Here is a 12,410-nt window from a genome sequence, read left to right on the forward strand (position 1 = left end):
ATCAGAAAAACAACTTCCCACTGATCTCCTACACCATTGTTTCCAACTTGCCCTTATCACCAGGTACTTAGAAAGCATCTCACTTACAACTGAGCAGTGGAGCTCTTACCCAGCTTCTTACAAGGATCAGGTGAAATAGGTTAATTTTCCTTGCCTTGTAAATGTGAAAGGCCTGAGTGTTGCGGCAGCCCCAAGGCACTCTGGCAAATTAGAGGAAACTACTCCTGAGTGTGTTGTTTAGTCAGGTAATCCTGCTGACATTCCAATGCCACCTACAACAGGGAGGTGAACTCACAGTCACCTCAAATGTGTGGGTCCAAGAAATGCTTTGACTTGAAGGAAACAACTGGAGAAAAAAAGAAATTTTTTATAATTTTAGTTATTTATTGTTTTTCTTACTTTCCTCTAACTTAATGCATTTAGTATCATAAAAGAATGAGAAGGGGGATGTGCCAGGAGAACCAAGGTGGAAATGAAGCCAATACACACAACTGGAAAGCCTCTCGCAGACACACAAGCCCAAAATGCGTTTCATAGTTATTAAAAGTAAATCACTTTCTGTGTGTGGCAGGATGTGTTCTCTATAGCAATACCAGGCCTGGGCCAAGACTGTGGGGTTATTCCCAGTGCAGTGCAGAAAATTCTGAGGCTGGACAGGGCAGCAGCTTGCTCCAGAACAAATCAACACGCCATGGAGGAGCAGGGAGGGGGCACTCCCCGTGGGGGCTGCCGGAAGAGAAATAAAAGAGGTTAAAGCCATGATCCCCAAGACCCACTCGTCCTGCAGCCCACCACTGCAGCCTCCTGCAAGGGTCCTCATGGCAGCAGACCCAGCCTCCCAGACCACTCCGTCCAGGGTTCTTTCCATCACACGACAGGGGCCTCCACAATGTCATCTTCTCACAGGGCTTTAAATTCAGTCAAGAACGGCTAGTTCAGACCTCACACAACCGGGCTTCAAACCGTATGGCTTCAAGCATTTCCTCTGCACTACTCTGATTCAGCCCCTCGGGTTGCTGGCTCTTCCCTTCATCAGAGTTCTGGGTCTCTCTCCCTATAACACGACGGTTTCTGCTATTGGAACCAGCACCACATTGCACTGACTGATTTCAGGAGCATCAACCCAGCAGCCTGTGTAAAACACACCATGTTAGCTGGCTGGGTACCAGGACACAGAGGGGATGGGCACATTCTGATTTTACTCAGCACAGGTGCCATGGTGACTCTGTTGTCAACCCTCATCTTTGATCTACAAAAGCATCTGAAGACTAATTGAAGCATCAATGGTAGATAACATGAAAGGAACACTTTTCAACTTCTGCTATTATGATATTTCTTAAAATTAAATCAGGCGTTTCGGCTGAATTCACATCTGAGATTAACTAGCCTGCCCCTTCTCAGATTCTTTAAATTTCTGTTAGAAAAATCTAAGCTCTTTAAACCTTTAAATCAAAAAAGTGTTGACTTTTAAACACTGGAAGCTAAAATAAGCTCTGAAGAATTTAGAAAAACCTCTGGCAGCACATAGTTTGAGCTTACTTTTCATTGAATCTTCCAAGTTTTTCATTACATTATCAACTTGCTTTTTCTCCAGAGTCTTTCTAATAAGTTTCCTGAAAAAAAGCCTAACAGAATCCTTAAATTCAGAATTATTGAAGAAGCTGTCACACAAATCTTCAACAAATGCACATACAGACGCACACAGAGTCCATGATCCTGTTTAAATTCTTAACTGATGATTTTAATTAAAAAATTACCTTGATATTACTATACTTACATACAAATTTAGTATTCTTAAATGTATTATATAATTTGGCACACATTCAAGTATTGGCAATCAATATTGCTTTGACTTTTGTTACAGTCATTTGGTCAAAATAAGATTATGAAATAATTTCTAAGAATTTAATGTTTCTTCAGTTTAATCTCCTTGGGATAACTAGATTATTTAATATTGTCTTTTAATCTTCTTTTATTCTTAGCCATCTGGATTGAAATATTTCTTTCATAACATAGAAATTATTCTATGGTCTATTCTCAAAAGCAGGGCTGCATTAAGCTGCTCTCTGTATCCAAATGCCCAAAACAGTGCCTGGTGTAGAGTAGGTATTCAAAAAATAAATCTTTGTAAAATAAGCAAACAATTTTGAAGGACTGGTCTTCTTGGAGAAAATAAGAAGCTCTTTCAACCAAGAGCTTCAAGTTACTCTTCTGATGCACAAACGATAAACTACATCTTTTTAAAAACTACATTTTTTTGCATATATATGAGATTTATAACATGACATCATGAGATATATAGTAACTGTAAAATGGTTACTATAGTGAACAGATTAACATAAACTACATCTTTACCAGAAATTATTTAGACATGAAACGCATGCCAACTTATATAGCTTACACTCTTGGGGTATGCCAATAAATAAGAAAAAAATTGCTCATTTTAGATATATTCTCTTGTGCTTTAAAGTTTTCAAACAACCAGCCAAAGCCACTAAATGGAGAGTAAAAGTCTGGAAGTGTGTGAAGAACTGAATCTGCAGAGTTGGAGAATTGGGGGTAGGTAAAAAGGAAGCTGCGTTTTCAGTAATAAGGATGTAATTAATACCCAGAAAACAATAGCATGGTGCAAGTAAGAAAGATGATGTGCCCAGCCGTCTTTATTTCTCTCCTGGTCTGAGAAAGCCAAAGTCATCTCTTTCCCCTGTGGAGAATGCCACAGGTCTTTAGGGGACACCAGTTCGGACACTGACCACCACCTCCTGACCAGGCTAGGTAGACTGTGTCCACCCCAGAGACACAGCAGGCAAGTTTGGGGAGGGGCCCTCTGAGTCTCCTGTTGCTGTGGCTGAGGGCACCCTGCAGGTTGACCTTCTAAAGTATTATTTATTGTCAATTATCACATGAAATTGTTGCCAAGCACCCGTGGTCTAATTCATTCATTTGAATGTGTGATTGGTCAATTATCATCCTCCCATTTCTCATCACTGAGCTCAGATCCTGTGAGGAGATAAGGAATTTTCATTTCACTCTTGAGTGATTTCTTTAGTCATCCAAGAAAAGAGTCGTGTGCTCTGGCAGGGAAAGCAGCTGGTCCTTCAAGGAGAAGGGCTCAAAGTCTAAACAGGGACAGCCAGGCCTCCACACTCCCACCTGGCCTCCGCTGCACCTGGCGCCTCCACACACAGGGAAGACAAGGGCTAGCTGAGAGTCTTCCCCCACCCCTAATGCAGCTCTCAAGCTCAGGGCCACAGAACTCCCTTCTGCAACCATCAAAACAGACTGTGGACAGAACACCTTGGGTCCTTTGATGGGAAAAACATTGTCTTAATTTTCACTCATCGCTAACTAAACTTTATCACTTCCCTCAATTACGCATGTAGGCAAGCCACCAAAATGAGCTGTCCTGTGCCCTCGTCCCCAAGAGAAGTCAATCATATTTTCACTTTACATTACACTTGTTGTAGATCTCTTTAATGTGCATCATCACTTCTAAATTACCGTAGTTATCAATGCACATCCAGACGTCATTTAATTTATTAACAAAGCACATGTTGGCATATCACATGTTTATTCTTTAAAATACTTAGCTGCATTTTAACATAATTGGTTTTCTTCATAAGCTTAGTGTTTTTACACATTTGGAAACATTCTTCTAAAATGGGTCCATACCCAAAGAGATCCCTCACAGAGAAAGTTAAGATCCTCTGCTTAACTCCCCTCTAAACGACCCTGACCAGGCAGGCCAGGTCTGTCTTCAAGCCCTGTTATCTTAAAAAGCCTCAGCCTGTATCACAGCTGCACACTGAAACATGAGTAAACAGAGGCCTGGGAATCTATGCAGAGCTGGGAGGGCCCTGCAGGAGGGGCTTGGGGGCCAGACACCAGCGCCTGCTGATCTCCAAGGCCAGCGCTGCAGCCCTGCAGGCCTCTTCCTGGGCCTGGAAGAAAGTGCACAGGACGTGAAGAGGACAGGGGCTTCCTTCGACTGCATTTCTGTGTGACTAAGTCTGGCTTTCAAAGGACAAGGAAACTCTCAGGGACCATCTGAGAAGGAACGTGGGACGTGTACGATCTCAGCAGTCAAGCGGGACCCTGGCCGGGCTGGCGGTGAACAATCCCTTCCGCTGCCCAAGGGAAAATGCAAACGCCAGGCCTGAGTGGAATTGGATTTGCATCCCCTGCAGCACCGGCAGGGCACAGCCTCACAGTGACTTTGTTACTGAAAATGATCTTGTCATGAAGGAGACTGAAAAACAGGAAGGAAAGTCAGCAACATGCGAGTTTCCACACGGTGCCACCCACTGTTGAGAAGTTAATTCTGCACGGAGTTCCCCGGGACGTATGGTGACGTGGCCGAAGACAGCCCCGGGAGAAGAACTGACGCTGAAGAAACTAAGGGATCCTAGAAGAATGGTGTTACTTTTGAAAATGGGTACTTTAAAAATCACCAATGCCTGGGGTCCCAACCCAGAGCGGCTGAATGAGAATGCCGGGTCACGCTCAGGCCATTTGTGAGCCCCGCCTGGTGAGAATCACACGGTGGCTGGAGCGCCCCCCTGCGGCGGGCGGTGCGCGCGGTTCACAGGCGTCCCAGGGGCTGGGATGCTTGGAGTTAACGCGTTGATGTTCAACCCAGCGATCCATTAGCATCTCTGATGTGTTTACTAGTAGGAATATCTAAGCCAATTTTCCCATCTTAACCTGCCTGCACACGCTGACGACAAGTGTTGACCAGGAGAATGGGTCACTCAGCCCCTGTGTAGAGTCGGCAGTTCTTCCATCCTGAGCAGAAAAACAAAAAAGCGAAGTCCTTCTCTTAAGAGGCCTGGGAGCGGGACCATGGGCTCCAGAGTCCAAGAGCTCCAGGACCCTAAGTCTGCGTTTTCGGTTCATTAACTATGTTACTTTGGTAAACTACCTAACTCCTCAGCCTGTTGCTTCACTTACAAAGCTGGGATGACAAAAACTGTAATACTGAATTACAAGGATTAACTGGAAAACATACATAAACTGCTGTGCTACTTAAGCATATTATTTAATATATTTAATACTTAAAGTATACATTTGCATATGACATCATTACATAAGTAAACTAATATTTTTCTAGTGAGAAACTAATATTTTCTCTGCCTCACCTATTTTTTTCATTATAATTGAAGTGTTTCAATGCAGATTGTTTCTGCTGAAATTGAGAATAACTCAACCTAAAATTTTAAAGTTCTATGCCCCAGAGACTAACTCCACTATTCTCCAAGAAATAGGACTGAGATTCTGAGACAGTTTCGGCTCCAAACCAGGTAATTGTCCTTTTATTCAGCATCCCTCATGGGACAGTCCTAAATGGACTTTCATTTTCAGTTACTCATCATTTATTTTGCAAGGTCATTGCAGTTACTTTAAGTGAAATAATCACATAGTTTCACAGCACAATCATCAAATTAGAAGGAAAAAAATGAAAGTGGTGTTTGAAAAGCCACAATTTTATATTCTTTGTCTTTTGGTATATTTCATTTTCCTCTAATTATTTTCTCTCACTGACTTAGAGAAACATAATTCCCTTAACAAACACCTTTTTCTCTAACTATATTTGAATGTATTGAGAATATAATAAAAAGAAAAGACCTCTTTCCATTTATTCTATTATTATCAAATGTTAATTGAGAAAGGTATAATTTGCATTTTTTTTTTTTTTTTGCCTGCCACAATACCCGGCTATTTTTATTTTTTTATTTTTTTTTATTGTTAAATCATAGCTGTGTATATTAGTGCAATCAAGGGGTACAATGTGCTGGTTTCATATACAATCTGAAATATTCTCATCAAACTATTCAACGCAGCCTTCATGGCATTTTCTTAGTTATTGTATGTAGACATTTGTATTCTACATTTAGTAAGTTTCGCCTGTACCCATTCTAAGATGCACCCTAGGTGTGGCCCCACCCTTTACCCTCCCTCCACTCAAACCTCCCCACTCCCTTCCCCTTCCTTGGCCCTTTCCTCATAGTCTTGTGCTATAGTTGGGTTATAGCCTTCATGTGAAAGCTATAATTTAGCTTCATAGTAGGGCTGAGTACATTGGATACTTTTTCTTCCATTCCTGAGATACTTTACTAAGAAGAATATGTTCCACCTCCATCCATGTAAACATGAAAGAGGTAAAGTCTCCATCTTTCTTTAAGGCTGCATAATATTCCATGCTATACATGTACCACAATTTGCTAGTCCATTCATGGGTCAGTGGACACTTGGGCTTCTTCCATGACTTAGCAAATATGAATTGGGCTGCAATAAACATTCTGGTACAGATGTCTTCGGTACATTGTGATTTTTGGTCTTCTGGGTATAAAACTAGTAAAGAAATTATAGGATCGAATGGCAGGTCTATTTTTAGGTCTCTAAGTATTCTCCAAACATCCTTCCAGAAGGAATGTATTAGTGTGCATTCCCACCAGCAGTGTAGAAGTGTGCCCTTTTCTCCACATCCACACCAACATCTCTGGTTTGGGGATTTTGTTATGTGGGCTACTCTTACTGGGGTTAGGTGATATCTCAAAGTACTTTTGATTTGCATTTCTCTGATGATTAAGGATGATGAGCTTTTTTTTCATGTGTTTGTAGATCGTGTGTCTGTCTTCTTTAGAGAAGTTTCTCTTCAAGTCCCTTGCCCACCCTGAGATGGGGTCATGTGTTCTTTTCTTGCTAATACGTTTGAGTTCTCTGTGGATTCTGGTTATTAGACCTTTATCAGAGATATTACCTGCAAATATTTTCTCCCATTCTCAGGACTGTCTGCTTGCTTTACTTACTATGTTGTTGGCTGTGCAGAAGCTTTTTAGTTTGTTCAGGTCCCAGTAAAGTACTTTTGATACTGCTTCAATTGCCTGGGGAGTCCTCCTCATAAAATATTCACCCAGGCTGATTCCTTCAAGAGTTTTCCCTGCACTTTCTTCAAGTATTTTTATAGTTTCATGTCTTAAGTTTAAATCTTCTATCCAGTGAGAGTCTGTCTTAGTTAATGGTGAAAGGAGTGGGTCCAGCCAGTTTCAATCTTTCACAGGTTGCCAGCCAGTTCACCCAGCTCCATTTGTTAAATAGGGAATCTTTTCCCCACTGAATGTTTTTAATTGGCTTGTCAAAGATCAAATAACAGTAAGTAGCTGGATTCATCTCTTGGTTCTCTATTCTGTTCCAGACATCTACTTCTCTGTTTTTGTGCCAGTACCATGCTGTTTTGATCACTATCAATTTATAGTACAGTCTCAGGTCTGGTAGCGTGATTCCTCCTGCTGTGTTTTTATTGCTGAGTAATGTTTTGGCTATTTGAGTTTTTTTCTGATTCCATATAAAACAAAGTATTATTTTTTCAAGATCTTTAACATATGACAATAGAGCTTTAATACGAATTGCATTAAAATTATATATTGCTTTGGGTAGTATAGACATTTTAACAATGTTGATTCTTCCCAGCCATGAGGATGGTATGTTTTTCCATTTGTTAACATCTTCAGCTATTTCTTTTCTTAAAGTTTCATAGTTCTCTTTGTAGAGATTTTCATGTCGTTTGTTAGATATATTCGCAAATATTTCATCTTCTTTGGCACTACAGTGAAAGGAATGGAGTCCTTGACTGTTTTCTTGGCTTGTTTATTGTTGGTATATATAAAGGCTACAGATTTATGGGTGTTGATTTTGTAGCCTGAGATATTGCTGTATTCCTTGATCACTTCTAAAAGTTTTGTAGTAGAATCCCTAGTGTTTTCCAGATATACAATCATATCATCTGCGAAGAGTCAAAGTTTGATCTCTTTTGACCCTATGTGAATACCCTTGATCGCCTTTTCTTCCCTAATTGCAGTGGCTAAAACGCCTATTACAATGTTAAAGAGCAATAGAGACAATGGGCAACCTTACCTGGTTCCTGATCTAAGTAGAAATGATTTCAATTTAACTCCATTCAATATGATATTGGCTGTGGGTTTGCTGTAGATGGCCTCTATCAGTTTAAGAAATGTCCCTTCTATACCAGTTTTCTTAAGTGTTCTGATCATGAAGAGATGCTGGATATTATCAAAAGCTTTTTCTGCATCAATTGAAAGAATCATATGGTCCTTATTTTTTAGTTTGTTTATGTGTTGAATTACATTTATAGATTTACATATATTGAACCAGCCTTGAGACCCTGGGATAAATCCCACTTGGTTGTGGTGTATAATTTTTTTGATGTGTTGTTGGATTCTGTTTGTTAGGATCTTATTGAGTATTTTTGCATCAATATTCATTAGTGATATTGGTCTATAATTTTCTTTTCTTGTTGGGTCTTTCCCTGGTTTAGGGATCAAGGTGATGTTTGCTTTGTAGAATGTGTTGGGTAGTAATCCTTCTTTTTCTATGTTTTGGAAGAGGTTTAGTAATATAGGTACTAGTTCTTCTTTAAAGGTTTGGTAAAATTCTGATGTAAAGCCATCTGGTCCTGGGATTTTCTTTTTAGGGAGATTTTGTATAGTCGATAATATTTCAGAACTTGATATAGGCCTGTTAAACATTTTCACTTTATTCTGGCTAAGTCTTGGTAGGTGGCGTACTTCCAGGTATTGGTCAATTTCTTTCAGATTTTCATTTCTGAGAGTAGAGTTTCTTGTAGTATTCATTAAGGATTTTTTGAATTTCTGAGGGGTCTGTTGTTATGTCATCATTACCATTTCTGATTGATGAAATTAGAGATTTTACTCCTTTTTTCCTGGTTAGGTTGGCCAAAGGTTTATCTATTTTATTGATCTTTTCAAAAAACCAACTTTTGGATTTATTGATCTGTTGTATAATTCTTTTGTTTTCAATTTTATTTAGTTCTGCTCTGATTTTGGTTATTTCTTTTCTTCTGCTCAGTTTGGGGTTGGAGTGTTCTTCCTTCTGCAGTTGCTTGAGATGACCCATTAAGTTATTAACTTCCTCTCTTTCCATTTTCTTGAGGAAGTCTTGCAGTGCTATAAATTTCCCTCTTAGGACTGCCTTTGCAGTATCCCAGAGGTTCCGGTAATTCATGTCTTGATTGTTGTATTGTTCCAAAAATTTGGTGATTTCCTTCTTTATCTTGTTTATAACCCATCTATCCTTCAGCATAAGGTTGTTTAGCTTCCATGTTTTTGTATGAGTATGCAGGTTCCTTTTGTTATTGAGTTCAACTTTTATTCCATGATGGTCTGAGAAGATGCAGGGAATCATTTCTATTTTTTTAAATTTGCTGAGGTTAGATTTGTGGCCTAGGATGTGGTCGATTTTGGAGTATGTCCCGTGGGCTGATGAGAAGAATGCGTATTCAGTTCTGTTGGGATGAAATGTTCTGTAGATGTCTGTTACGTCCAGATGTTGAATGGTTAAGTTTAAATCTAAAATTTCTTTGCTTAGCTTCCTTTTGAAGGATCTATCAGGCACTGCTAAAGGGGTGTTAAAATCTCCAACTACTATGGAACTGGAGGAAATCAAGTTGCTCATGTCTGTTAGAGTTTCTCTTATAAAGTGAGGTGCATTCTGGTTGGTTGCATAAATATTAATAATTGAAATCTCATCATATTGAGTATTACCTTTAACAAATATGAAGTGTCCATCCTTATCCTTCCTTATTTCGGTTGGTTTAAAGCCTATTGCATCTGCGAATAGGATTGCAATGCCTGCTTTTTTCTGCTTTCCATTTGCCTGGAGTACAGATGACCATCCCTTCACCTTGAGTCTATGTTTATCTTTTAATGTAAGATGATATTCTTGTATGCAGCAGATATCCGGCTTGAGTTTTTGTTTTTTTTTTTTTTGGCCGGGGCTGGGTTTGAACCCACCACCTCCAGCATATGGGACCGGCGCCCTACTCCTTGAGCCACAGGCACCGCCCTGGCTTGAGTTTTTGTATACAGTCAGTCAGCCAACCTGTGCCTCTTTAGAGGACAATTTAAACCTCCATTCACATTAATTGAGACTATTGATAAGCCTTTTGAGGGTCCGGTGGACATTTTTAATCCTTTTGCGACTGTGGAAGTTGGAATTTGATCAAAATTTTCTGGGTGGGTTTACTTTTGTGGTGGAGGATTATGCTGGTCTTTATGGAGAATAGGTCTGAGACTATCCTGGAGAGCTCATTTAGTTATGATGAATTTCTTCAACATGTGAATGTCATTGAAGTATTTAATCTCTCCGTCATAAATGAAACTCAGTTTAGCTGGGTACAGGATCCTGGGTTGAAAGTTATTTTGTTTTAGGAGATTAAAAGTCAATGACCGTCCTCTTCTAGATTGAAAGGTTTCAGCGGAGAGATCTGCAGTTATGCTGATATTCTTGCCCTTGTAGGTGATGGTTTTCTTTCATCTGGCTGCTTTCAGAATTTTCTCCTTCATATTAACTTTAGTGAAATTGATTATGATGTGTCTGGGGTATATCTTATTTGGGTTGAGTCATGCTGGAGTTCTGAAACTGTCTAATATCTGAATTTCAGAATCTCTTGGCATGTCTGGAAAGTTCTCCTTCATAATCTCATGGAGAAGAGACTCTGCCTTGTGAAGCCACTTCATCGCTTTCGGAGATCCATATAAGACGAATATTAGTCTTCGAATTATCCCAGAGCTCTCTGAGATAGTGATCTGTTTTTGCCCTCCATTTCTCTTCCTCTTTGAGAGTTTGGGAGTGTTTGAAAGCTTTGTCTTCAATGTCAGAAATCCTTTCTTCTGCTTATTCCATTCTGTTATTGAGGGATTCTACTGTGTTTCTCAGATCTTTGAGGGCTGCAACTTCTTGTCTCAATGTGTCAAAATCTTTGGTCATTTGGTCTTTGAATTCATTGAATTCTTGAGCTATCTTTTGGGTTACTGCTTGGAATTCTAATTCGATCTCATTTGTTCTTCAGATTCTGAATTCAATTTCTGACATCTCCGCTATTTGTTTGTGCATGGGATCTTGTGCTGTGTCTCCCCCATTGATTCTTGGAGGAGTTGATCTACTCTGATTATTCATATTGCCAGAGTTTTTCTGTTGATCTCGCCTCATGATTGTTTTTCACCATTGCCTCTGGCTGTCCTCAGAGTTGGGGAAGTGTCTCTCCAAGATTAGACCCCAGCGGGATCACACTATTGTTGCTGGATCTTTGTAGGGAGTGACCCTGTGTAGTTCCTCTGGGGCTGCCCTAGCCAGGGAGTTCTGGTTGTGGAAGCAGCTCTGGAGTGTGACACACCTGGATCCAGCAACAGGGCGGGTGGTGGTGTACACGGTTCTGAGAGTGCCTGGCTCCCAGTGACTTTGGCACAGAGAGCCCAAGGCTCCAGCAGTCTCTGGCCAGGAGAAGCGCTCTGCTTAGAGGCAGGGAGGGCTCTCGAGGGCACATAGCTACCAGAGTCCCTGGCCAGACAAGCAGGCCGGTGTGGGGTCAGGGAGGGTACAAGAGGGAGGATGCAGGGTTGTGCGGCTCCTGCAGTTCCTGGTCAGGGCATGTGGAGGCCCGGAGGGCACAGGTTGCAGGTTGGGGGTTGTGGCACAGCTCTTATGGAGGTCTGGGCGGCACCAAGCCCAGGAGTTTGAGGTTGCTATGAGCTGTGATGCCACAGCACTCGACCCAGTGCAACAGCCGAGGCTCCAGTGTGCCAAAATCGGTCTCACTCTGCCCCTGAGGTTTAAGGTTGTAAGGCAGCTCAGTCCCCGCCTTTAGGCTGCTCAGTCCGTAGGTTACTAGCTCCCACCCAATCCTTGCTCTGAGACCCTGAGGGCAGAGCTTGTTAGGGCAGTTTTCTCACAATGGCTCCCTGCGTCCCACAGCTGAACACTATTAGCTCCGTCTGGCTCAGCAGCTCAGTCTGGGGTCCTAGACAATGCCCAAGGTTCTCCACACTTCTGTTTAAGCTCTCCCCAAGGCAGTTCGACTGATTGCCAAGTCCAAAAACACCAAAACATTTCACAGGTAAGGCCTTTCCGGTTTGCAGTCTCACTGCTGCTTGTACATACAGCTGCTGGTGGGATAGGTCAATCAGACACATGCAACCACTTGCCAATTTTCCACTGTTTGTGTCCTCCTCTTGGAGTCCAGAAGTCCCTCGCTGACTCCCTGTATCCTCAAAGGGATGGTTATAGGCAGATCCCACCAGCCAGAGATGCCTGGAGTCTTATCTCCCCAGCTAATTTGCATATTTTAGAAAGCTGTCCCAGCCTTCTAAATTCTAATTTAACTAGTGATTAAGTACTTTTAAATCTAAAAGCTAAATAATATTAGTAGGAAGAAAAAAGCACTTCATCAACTCTGTATTTCACGTTGTCAACCAACAGGGAGATGATAAATGAAAGAAAAACATGAAGATTGTGTGTTAGAGGAGTAATCATAGCATCCCAAAAGGATCTTGGTGTCCATATGCTCTCTGCTCATGGAAAATAGACTAATGAAG

This window comes from Nycticebus coucang, chromosome 19 (genome assembly GCF_027406575.1).
Source record: "Nycticebus coucang isolate mNycCou1 chromosome 19, mNycCou1.pri, whole genome shotgun sequence".
Classification (NCBI taxonomy): Eukaryota; Metazoa; Chordata; class Mammalia; order Primates; family Lorisidae; genus Nycticebus; species Nycticebus coucang.